Source organism: Rhincodon typus, chromosome 9, assembly GCF_021869965.1.
Source record: "Rhincodon typus isolate 14 chromosome 9, sRhiTyp1.1, whole genome shotgun sequence".
NCBI classification, from domain to species: domain Eukaryota; kingdom Metazoa; phylum Chordata; class Chondrichthyes; order Orectolobiformes; family Rhincodontidae; genus Rhincodon; species Rhincodon typus.
Window position 1 is genome coordinate 10748883 of NC_063340.1, and position 12557 is coordinate 10761439.

The following is a 12557-nucleotide window of genomic DNA, read 5'->3' on the forward strand; positions in this document are numbered from 1 at the left end:
CTCGTCCAAGCCTGAATCAAAAAAAAACAATGACATGGTTTAATAACATTTTCACGGCTATTATTCCAGCTGCTGCCTTTGTTTCTTTTTTCCTATCTATAATCAATACACATCTCACATTTAATTTTATGGTGAGGTATATCAGTACCATCTTTAGAAATCTTACGAACGCACTCGATACTGCGCTGTTTTCCCCTCATTGTATTCACACCACTGCAGTCTCATATGAAAGTGTGTGTTTCATTTTGAAAATTTTACACTGATTCACACGAGGTCGTACATTTCACATAGTCGGCAGGGATTTGATTCTGAGACAGTAAACCTGTATACAAAATTATGAAACTGTGCAATTACATACCCTGAGATCAGATGTTCTTTGTAAATGTGGGCTGGAGGAGGAGGCAATAAAGGGCTAGGATAAAGTTGAGGGGGGGGTGTCTGTTGTGTAAGTTGACAGGGTCAGGTGTACTCGGTTTGGAAGAACCTTTCGATCTGCCAATTCTTCCTGTGGGCCTGAAGTGGGCAGTGGGGCTGCCCTGAGTTTTATTATTTTATCTTAAGTAGAGTCAAACAATGTTATTTTCAATATTCCCTACCATAATTGCCCAGAGGAAGTGAATACAAATCAAACTCTCTTACTGCCTTCCAGCCAAATACAATCTTTAAAACTTTGTCATAATTAAATCCACCTGAGAACACTATTTTGAGGGAAAATCTTCCTCTTTCATTTTGTTTATGGGTGTAGCAGACTGAAGGAAAGTACTTGGAAAGCTGGGCTAATGCCAAGTGAAAAATTTGCAAGATGGGTTGGGATGTTTAGGAAATGAAGTAACTTCAACTCAGTATGACAATGTAATAAAGTTGAAAGGAGAAAGAGACACTGAAGGATTTTATTGGTCCACATTGTTCCTGCTTTTTAGGAGTGACATGGGCACCTATGGCCACAAAATGGCAGAAAGTAAGGACGCACATAATCTGCCCATCACAGTGATTGAGACAAACAATCAAACATTCTCAGGTTGAAATATGCACATAGTCAGCAAGTATTTGATTCTGAAACAGTAAACCTGTAAAAAAATTATGAAACTGCAATTACATTCCCCAAGATTATCACTGGCCAGGCCAGTATTTATTGCCCATCCCTAATTGCCCATAGAGCAGTTAAGAATCAACCACATTGATGTGGGTCTGGACCAGACCAGATAAGGATGGCAATTTCCTTCCCTAAAGGGCATTAATGATCCAGATGGGTTTTTCCTGAGAATCAGCAATGATTTCATGGTCATCATTATACTCCTAATTGCAGATTTTTATTGAATTCAAATTCCAACATCTGCTGCGACAGGATTTGAATCCAAGTCCCCAGAAAATTGCCTGGGTGTCTGGAAGCACAGTCCAGCGACAATACCACTAGGTCATCACCTCCCTGACGGAGTATTTACCCCCTCTGCCACATGGCATACCAACCGGCAGGGCTAATCTTCAGAGCCCTCACACTGAGGTGTTGCTCATATTATAGTGTGAGTGTAGCTGCAGCAAAAAGTGATTAACTCAAGTAGCTTTGATAACAGGTATGAGAAACTCTCATTCAACCTAACTGCAAACTTGGAAGGGACCAAGCTTGGAGAAGTATTTGCGGTCTGGAAGCAAGATTCCAATGTAGATATTGCTGTTTGGTTTCCTATGAGGCAGCCGCAAATTAGCTGTAACTCACTTTATTTGGCACATGCAAGGGGTGGGGACCAGAGTTAGCTGACCACACATTTCCAGCTTATCCTCCCACATCCTGCTGAGCAACTATGTCTCACCCCATAGTGACACAGGCTTGGTGACATAAAATTGAAGGGATAGACAAGTACAAAAGCAGAAATTGCTAGAGAAACTCAGCAGGTCTAGCAGCATCCGTCACAGATGCTGTCAGACCTGCTGAGTTTTTTCAGCAATTTGTTTTTGTTTCTGATTTCCAGCATCCACAATTCTTTTGTTTAGGCATAGCCAAGTGTTGAGTCTTTACTGTGCACCTGAGTTCTTCATAACGTATTTGAAATGAACCATTTCTTCATAAAATCAAAATAAAATTCATGTTGACATTTTGGGTTTGAATGGGTAAATCAGAGCATCACTTCAATAAAAATCAGCCTCACTGACCATCCCAATGTGAACACAGTCCATACGTGCTTACTCAGAGATAGTAAGAACTGCCGATGCTGAAGTCAGAGATAACACCGTGTGGAGTTGGAGGAACACAGCAGGCCAGGCAGCATCAGAGGAGCAGGAAAGTTGATGTTTCAGGTCGGGACCCTTCTTCAGAAATGGGGGAGGGCGAAGGGAGCTCAGAAATAAATAGGGAGAGGAGAGGGTGGGGCTGGGGAAGGTAGGTGGGATGGTGATAGGTGAGTGCAGGTAGGCAGTGGTTGGATTGGTCAGTGAGGTGGGAGGAGCAGATAGGTGGGAGAGAAGATGGACAGTTTGTGTCAGGTCAAGGAGGTGGGGATGAGAGGGAGGGTTGGTCATGGAATGAGGCCGGTGTTAGGGAGATTTTGAAACTGGTAAAATCCACGTTTAGGCCATTGGGCTGTAGGCTCCCGAGGCGGAATATGAGGTGCTGCTCCTCCTGTTTCTGGGTGGCGTCGTTGTGACACTGAGGGAGGCCCAGGATGGACATGTCACTCAGGGAGTGGGAGGGGGAGTTGAAGTGGTTCGCTACCAGAAGGCGTTATCGTTTGTTGCAAACAGAGCGCAGGTGCTCTGCAAAATGGTCTCCGAGCCTCTGCTTGGTCTCACCGATGTAGAGGAGGCCACATCGGGACCAGCGGATGCAATAGGCCACATTGACGGATGTGCGAGTGAACCTGTGTCTGATGTGAAAGGTTTGTTTGGTGCCTTGGATGGAGGTGTAGGAGGGAGATGTAGGGGCAGCTGTAACACTTTCTGCGGTTGCAGGATGCTGGTGAGACCAGCCCCGGAGTGTCGCTTGCAGATTTGGTCTCCTTACCTAAGAAAAGATACACTTGTCACAGAAGGAGTGCAGCGAAGGTTCACCAGATTAAATCCTGCAGCGATGTGTTTGTCAATTGAGGAGGGATCGGGTTGACTGGGCTTATATTCACTGAAGCTTAAAAGAATGAGAGAAGATCTTACTGAAACATATAAAATTCTGACAGGATTGGAGAGGCTGAATGCAGGAATGATGTTTCCCCTGGCTATGGTTCCAATACATGGGGCTGCAGTCTCAGGATATGGGGTGGGCCATTTTAGACTCAGATGAGGATAAATTTCTTCTCTCAGAGCTTGGTAGACCTGTAGAATTCCCCAAAACAGAAGTCTGTGGAAGACAGTTCACTAAATATATTTAATAAAGTTATAGATAGATGAGTGGAAACTAAAGATGTCAAGGAGTACGGGCAGAGAGCAGGAGTGTGACATTGAGATAGAGGATTAGTTCTGGCCATACTGGATGGCACAGCAGATTAGATGGGCTGAAGAGGCTACTCCTGCTCCTACTTTGTGTTCTTAGCCAAATTAGTACTGGCTCAAAGCTTAAAGACAAGCAATGGGAAAAATGAGGGAGGAGGGAATGCATAGGTTGTGGACCAGAGTTACAGCAGAAGGTGTTCAGATGGGATTAAGCTTTAAGGAAGTTGCAGTGATGAAATGGGGAAAAGCTATGAAAAACTGCAGGTCTTAAAGGCATTGACACAAGAAGTCTAATGGTATGGAAGAAAACATGAAGTCAACACCCATTATGCCTTCTATACTTCAATTCTTTACACATATGGTCATACGGCCATAAGACATAGGAACAGAAGCAAGCCATTCAGCCCATCGAGTCTGGTCTGCTGTTCAGTGAGATCATGGCTGATCTGATAATCCTGAACTCCACTTATATGGCCTTTTCTCTATCCCCTTGATTCTCTCACTGATTAAAGGTCTGTCTATCTCAGCTTTGAGTATACTTGATGACCCAGCCTCTGCTGCCTTCTGTGGTAAAGAATCCTTAAACATTCATTACCCTCTGGGAGAAGAAATTCCTCCTCACCTCTATCTTGAAAGGGGAGTTTTAGTGTCCTCCTGCTGTTGTATTACTTCCACTTACCTATTTCTGTCTATTCCTTCGAGAGACATGGACTCTGCTGGTTGGACCAAAATTTATTGTCCCTCCCTAGTATCCCTTGAGAAGGTGCTGGTGAGCTGTATTCTTGGATTGCTGCAGTCCTGTGGGAACTAGGTATATCCATGGTGAGTGGTTCCAGGGTTTTGACCATTGACTTTGAAGGAAATGTGATATACTGCCAGGATGGCGTTTAGCTTGGAGGAGAACTTACAGGTGCTGGTGCCTTTTACAGTCATAGCAGTACAGAAATCCAAAAAGAAGGGGCACCACAGTGGCTCAGTGGTTCGCACTGCTTGCCTCGTAGCGCCAGCGACCCGGGTTCGATTCTAGCCTTGGGCATCAGTCTGTGGGGAGTTTGCACATTCTCCCCGTGTCTGTGTGATTTTCCTCCATGTGCTCTGGTTTCCTCCCACAATCAAAGATGTGCAGGTTAGGGTGGATTGGCAATGCTAAATTGCCCATAGTGTCCACGGATGTGCAGGTTACATGGATTGGTCATGTTAAATTGCCCATAATGTGCAGGTTAGGTGGAATGGCCATGGGAAAATACAGGGTTACAGGAATAGGGTAGGGGGGGGGGGGTCTGGGTGGGATGCTCTTCAGAGGGTCAGTGTGGACACAATGGGCCAACTGGCCTGCTTCCACATTGTAGGGATTCCATGATGAAGATAGCTGGCAGGAAGGAGGTGCACTGAGCTAAGACTGGATATATTATGACAGGGATATATCATTCAGTTATATATTTTTGGAAACATTCCCTATGCCATCATACAATTCTGCTAATGAAGAGAATAGAACTTTGACTGGCAGCCAAGAGCCAAACATTCAAAATCCTCTTGACATTTTTGAATAAAAGGAACAGGCAGGTCCTGGTATGGCTCCAATAAGTATTTTCATTGGTAAAGTTACAATGCCATTTAAATCTGATGCAGTTAATCAGCCAATCTAATTTACCTAGACGTTTTTAGTGCAAGGTGTCCCCAGTTTCCGAATGTCTGACTTACGAAAGCTCATACTTACAAATGTGGTCCCAGACAGGGGTGTACTTTTACAGACCGGACATATGATCATTTCCTGTGCTTACAAATGGCTCCTTTCCATTGTCCTCCATCGAGCTCCAACTTACATACAAATTGACTTGCTAATGCACTCCAGAGTGGAACCTGTTCACTACTTGGGGACTGCCTGTATTTGCAATTAATTTTAAATATAGGACAATACTCACTTCCACCACTACCTCGGGGCTGCCAGAAGTGGTGGTGGAAGTGAGTAGAATTTCATCATTTAAGAAACATTTAGACATGTACATGGATGGGACGGGTATGCAGGAATATGGACCAAACACAGACAAATGGGACTAATTTAATCGTGAAAACTGGGTGACATGAGCAAGTTGGGCCAAAGGGCCTGTTTCCATGCTGTAGACTTCTATGACTCTCTAATTGAAACAATTACCATTTTAATGCACTGATCCATAAAATATGATTGAATTCTCATGTGGCCTATGCATGATAATGTACCATCTTCTTATTAATAATGTTTTATCAGTGTTAGGGGAACAAGCAGGACACAGGAAGAGACGCATCACTCTACTCACCAAGTAACAAGTCACTCACTCTCTCTCGTGTCTCTCTCTCTGTCGATGCTCAGTGTTTATATCATCTCTTTCAATTCATTGCCCAAGAGTAGGTTCCACTTACAGCTTCGCAATGTCTGCCAAGTGTTCAGCAAGGACCAAACAGGCCTTGTTTGATCCTGAATCCCTCTTAGCCAGAACAGGAGTCAAACTTCACATTGATACCAATCTGGTCCATACCAGCTCTCCAACCTGATGAACAACCCCTCAGCCCCTCCAACTGGAACAAGCATGTCTCTTTGTGTTTGTGCTTTTTAAAACTGTGGACTGAAATGAGAGAGAAATGTTTTGCAGCTCAGGGATTTATGATGATGGCTGCATGTTTTGAAAGGAAGGCATCTGATATCTATTATAAATCCTGTTTGTATAGCTGTGGGTTCCAGCAATATGCAGATAAACTGGAGCTGATTGGTGTGGACTAGGGATAAAAACAGTCCTCTGCTTGTCAGTAACAATGTGTTTGGTCATCAGACAGCCAGGTGTGGGCTGTGAGCAAGATAGTGAAAAGCCAGTTCAGGCCAGAAGAAAAGCCTGCAGGTCTGCAGCAGCCAACAGGTCTCTCATCTGTCTCTCTCTCTCTCGTGTCTCTCTTTCTCATGTCTCTCTTGTGTGTCTCTCTCTCTCGTGTGTCTCTCTCTCTCTCTCATGTCTCTCTTGTATCTTACTCTCTCATGTTTCTCTCTCTCTCATGTCTCTCTCTCTCTCTCATGTCTCTCCCTCTCTCTCTCGTCTGTCTCTCTCCTCTCTGTCTCGTCAGTCTCGCTCTATCTCTCTGGTGTCTCGCTCTCTCTCGCGTCTCGCTCTCTCTCACGTCTCCCTCTCTCTCGTCTCTCTCTCTCGTGTCTCTCTCCTCTCCCTCTCTCTCATGTCTCGCTCTCTTGTCTCTCTGTCTCTCTCCTCTGCAGTAAGCTACTTTAAACATAGAGAAAGCCAATGTATCTTCCCTCAGCAGAGGCTGCAAGTTGTGACTTTGAATCGGATAAGTCAGAAACTGTTCATAAGTGAGTTAGCCACTCAGTGCCTTTTACAAACCAGTGGGAGCATTCAGGAAAAGTGAAGCTTGAGAAGAAACTTTGTTCATGAGATCTGTTGGATGAGGTCTTGCTGATCCAAAGACTACAGAACTGTTTTTTTCCTTCTGGTTTTTTCTTCCTCCATATCTTTCCCCTGTTTATATTTGCTTGTCTGTGTATGACAGGAGGAGTTTATAAGGTGTTTTGGAGTGTTTTTTAGTAGGATTGCATGCCATCTGTTGATAATTGTGTAGAAAGGCAAATTCACCACTGTCCTACCCAGACCATAGGGCTGCTCTCACATCATTAGAGAGAGGGGTGACTGGTGATGGTTTAACCTGCAGGTCACCATGCCTCAGGTGAGGGGAGAGGCTGAGAAGGACACTGGTAACCTCAGCTAGTGCAGAAATTGAACCCACACTGTTAGCGTCACCCAGCAATGACAAACCGACTTTCCAACCAACTGAGCTAATCGATCCCCTTCTGTAGCTAGGATCTAATTAGCTACATTAAAGAGTAAGTTTTGTAAAGTACAGCAACCTTGTCCATGCTTCCTATCAACCTAGGCCAGAAAAATCAGGTAGTTTGACGATTTTGTATATTTCTTTTGAAAATCTTTAACTTCTATGTTGAATAGCGAGGCTTGATTTTCATCATGTTACCCCTGAGAGTGGTTACACAACCTCTTTCCCCTTTGCCCCCCTAACTCAAGCAGCCTGAGTTACTGTGAGAGCACATACTTTTATGTCTTGTAGCCTAGAGCTATTGGTAATGATGGTATGGGTTCCAATTTCTCTCTACCTTATGGATGACCGGGAACCCGACCTGCTCTTGTTGGTGTATTTGGAGGTTGTTACTTGACCTGTTCTGCCACAGTATGAACTCACTTTGCCTTGGCTGTCCAATTCCTGGGGTGGAAGGATGCTCTCACTGTACCACAAGACCACCTGAACTTGTCATCAATGTGATTACATAGCGATGCATAATGTATTGCCAGCGGGATCTTCTGCATGAAGCTGTGTGTCTCAGTTTAGCCTCTCAGCACCAGAGCATATGACTTAAATCACAGCAAGAAAATCAAAAAGACATCTCAGAGAAAGAAACAAACCATGATAGTTTGAAAGTTGAAGCCAAACTTCCGTTACTTTTTCCAAAACCTATTTATCATGTGATCCTGCCAAAATTCTAAGTCCCCATGTACTTTTGTTTCCTCTCCTATGAAAACTGATCAGAAATATTCCTTCAACGAGGCTGAATGTGAGTTGGTGACGCACTGGGTTGGCATACACATCCCAGGGTCGGCCTGAAAACAGAACAAAACTTAAAAATGAAGTGCTATGCAGACTCTCATGCTCATTGTCAGTGCCATATGAATGCCCTTCACCCCTCTATTAAGCTTTCGTCATCAGGTCTGGTCACAGGAAACAAGCAATGGGCAGGAATTAAGGAGATGCCACCCACGTTTCCCTTGGCATCAGTGGCAGCTCTGAGGTTGATGTCTGTTCTCATGAGCTTTGGCTTTGACCCCATCAGCAGTGTTGGCCCCAACTCAGGAAATGTGTTTGGCACAGGCGCTTATTGTTATCCCCCATTACAGGGCTGGTTCTATGACAATACTTTTCAAGTGAACAGCGTCAGCTGCTAATAATTAGCAAATCCTTAAGTTAAACTTTGCCTGAACTTATGCAGCGAATGACATGAGACACCCTGTGGATTGAAACTAGACAGTAGAACGTCAAACAGAAGGAAGTAATCCGACGCAGCCAGAATGCCTAGACGGGGCTGGGGAGGTGGATGGGGGGAGGTAGTTGGTTGACTTGCTAAGTGAGTATAACTGTGTGACACCTTGGAGGCTGTGCACTGTAAGAGTCCTCACACTGTCACAAACCGAGCAAGAGATGAAAGAGAAACGGGCAATTTCCTGCTACCATTGCGCTGCTCATCTCTGTGAGGAGTACTAGCAGCTTCTTGATATGGTTCACCGATGGAAATATTTAAGCCAGATTTCTAAGAATGCTGTATAACAGGTTTAACTTCAGAAAACATCAAATTTATTAAGATATCTTTCCCTGAAGCAGCAAATGCAATAAAACTCTTGTGAGGAAAGGCTGAGGGTCTTGAGGCTGTTTTCGTTAGAGAGAAGAAGGTTAAGAGGTGACTTGATAGAGACATACAAGATGATCAGAGGATTAGATAGGGTGGACAGTGGGAGCCTTTTTCCTCGGATGGTGATGGCTAGCACGAGGGGACATAGCTTTAAATTGAGGGGTGATAGATATAGGACAGATGTCAGAGGTAGGTTCTTTACTCAGAGAGTAGTAAGGGCGTGGAATGCCCTGCCTGCAAAAATAGTAGACTCGCCCACTTTAAGGGCATTTAAATGGTCATTGGATAAACATATGGATGATAATGGAATAGTTTAGGTTAGATGGGCTTCAGATTGGTTTCACAGGTCGGCGCAACATCGAGGGCCGAAGGGCCTGTACTGCGCTGTAATGTTCTATGTTCTATGTTCTACTGAATGTTGCCCTCACTCACCTGTACAATATTTACCTGGTGAGTGAGGTGCAGTTTACCTGCAACAAATACAGGCTGAACATCCATCCCCAATATCACTGTCTGTCGTCCAACATCAAATGGGCTACAGTGGTTCAAGAAGGCAGCTCCTACCACCTTCTCAAGGGGCAATGAGCAAGTAATATCACCAGAGTCCCAGAAGAGCATTGGACTCCTCCCTCATTAGAGAGAGGGACAAGTGGTGGTGAGTTTAACCTGAGAGTGACCATACCTCAGGCAAGAAAGATGAGGTAGAGGAAGCAGAACATTCATGATAATGTCAGCACCGTGGGAATCACTCTGCATTACAAACCAGCCATCCAGCCAACTGAGCTAAGCAATCCACAGAGATGGGAAATAAATCCCTCATGACATAAGAAACCAGGACATGGGTAATGTGATATTGAAGAATCCACTAGAATGTTTATTCCAGCTCACTGTCCTTTACAAGCATGAGAATTGCAGACACAGAGTGCCAGGTTTGAATTAGACTATTCAAATACAAAGAGCATTATCCTTCCAGCAGTGTGTCATGCTTCAAGTAGCTCCAGTTCAAATGAAGTCTGAAAACCTTGACACACTCAAGTCACATGCTATGATGATGATATTATGAACATGTCTCTTCAAAATATACTGCATACCCCGAACTGTGAATCATAACACAAAATTAGAGTACTGCATACCATTCTGGTCACCATTCTATAGGAAGAATGTTGTTATACTTGAGAGGGTGCAGAAAAGATTTACAAATATGTTGCCAGGAAGTGGAGGGTTTGAGCTATCGGGAGAGGCTGAATAGGCTGGGATTTTTGTCCCTGGAGCATCAGAGGCTGTGGGTGACCTTATCGATGTTTATAAAATCATGAGGGGCATGCATAGAGTAAATAGACAAGGTCTTTTCCCTAGGTGGGGGCGTCTAAAGTTACAGGACATTGGTTCAAGGTGAGAGGGGAAAAAAAGGACCTGAGAGGTAACATTTTCACACAGAATGGGGCGCGGATATGGAACAAGTTGCAAGAGGAAGTGGTGGAGTTCAGTACAATTACAACATTTAACAGGTATCTGGATGGGTAGATGAATGGAAATGGTTTAGAGGGATATGGGCCAAATGCTGATAAATGGGACTAGGTAGATTGAGACATCAGGTCAGTGTAAACTAGATAGACTGAAGGGTCTGTTTCCATGTTGTATGACTCTATGACTCTATGACAGTGGGAATATGCTTGCTGCTTCGTACCAATGTCACAGAATCTGTACAGAAGGAAGCCATTCAGCCCAACATGTCTGTACTGGCTCATCAAATAAGCATCATTACCTAACACCAGTCTCCTGTTTTCTGCCCTTATCCTTTCATTATAATTCTAAGCAAATAATCTCCAATGCTTCAATCCAAAGGATGTCATCTTTAAAATTAAACACACTTGATATGTATTTATATTTATGCAGGAAGCAATATAGAGGGTTGAAGGCTGCTCCTAAAACCCATCAGAACTTAGACTAGATAAAATATTTCCCGAATAGACTAGCAATTTGCCTTGATAAGAAGGGATCTAATATTAAAATTTGGTTCAGCCTCATGAAACCTAAGGAGAAAATGTAAATAATTGGCCAGCCGAGGCATTGGTTTGCTAGTAACACTTTAAATGCTCATTAGATATGCTTTGTGTCATGGAGTGTTTGAACCCAACATGGGAGTTTATTGATATTTCACAAGTGAAGTCAATTTCCATCACTATGACTGTCACTGTTGACAAACCCTGTCAGTTGAATAATGCCAACTGGCGCTGTCAGAAACCCTAATAGGTGCAACATTGAGGCAGAAACTGAAGCCTATCAGTATTAACACTTGGTCATCCCTGTCTTTCACAGTTTTTATGCAACTTTGTGTCAGAGGAGTTTAAAAACAAGTAGATTTTGAGTTACTAATGTGTTTATTTTTCCATGTTAGCCCAGATTTTATCATTGGCAATGAGACAAGAGATTACCTCGAAGAAAGCTGTTTCCAAAAACCTCAGTTCCCTGGCTCTGTCCTTTTCCTGCCACCAGTTTAAATCATAGAATCCCTACAGTATGGAAGCAGGCCCTTCAGCCCATTAAGCCCACACCAACCCTCTGAAGAGCATTCCACCCAGACCCACCCTATCCCTGAAACTTGGCTTTTCTCCACGGCTAATCCAACTGGTCTACACATATTTAGACTGTGGGAGGAAACCAGAGCACCCGGACAGACACAGGAAAAACGTGAAAATTCCAGGTGGATAGTCACCCGAGGCTGGTATCAAACCCTGGCTCCTTTGGTGCCATGAGGCAGCAGTGCTAACCACTGAGCCACTGTACTGCCCAAATCTACAGCCAAGATTGAGGATATGTTTGTGTGACACAGTCAGTTAATTAGCCAATCACATTGAAGCATTTCTATCCAGCATTCCAGAAAGTTGAGTGTGGTTAATACTTTCAGCTTTAATCTTCAGGTCGCAGAAAAATAATTTCGATTCAATTGACGTCAAAGTTGAAATAAACAAACAATTAAAGCTTTGTTTATGTGAGTTTTTAAAAGTATGTGCATTTTTTTCATACAATTTTGGGGAAATTTGGCAGTGCACTAATATAAAAGCAGCTTTTTCAGAGCCAGGTGTTTGTTGGTAATTGGTAAGGTTAAAAATTCAATTACTCCTCGTTTCAGTGATGTGTAATTTTTGCAAGAGCCCTTATGTTGTAAGGGTTGGTCAGCCCAGTTGGCTGGTTTAATATTAGATCACTTCTTATTTTGGCAAATTGCTAGTCTATTCGGGAACTATTTTATCTGGTCTAAGTTTTGATGGGTTTTAGGAGAGTACCAGGAAGGACTCTCCTTCTCAACCTCTCCCCTCATCTGAGGCGTGGTGACCCTCAGGCTAAACCACCATCAGTCATCTCTCTCCAATGAGGTTACAGCCCTATGATCTTTTATAGTCAGACTAGCAGTGCTAGAATGGAACTTTTCATCAAATCACACTTGTAATGGGGATTAAAATCTATGGTATCTCAACAGTATCTCAACCCAATAGTGCATGGTAGGTTAACATCTGGAACACCATATCATTCTGAGCATTGTGGTGGCTCAGTGGTTAGCACTGCTGCCTCATAGCACTGGGGGCCTGGGTTTGATCCCAGCCTTGGGTGCCCATCTGTATGGAGTTTGTACATTCTCCCTGCATCTGCATGGGTTTCTTCTCACAGTCCAAACAAGTGCAGGTTA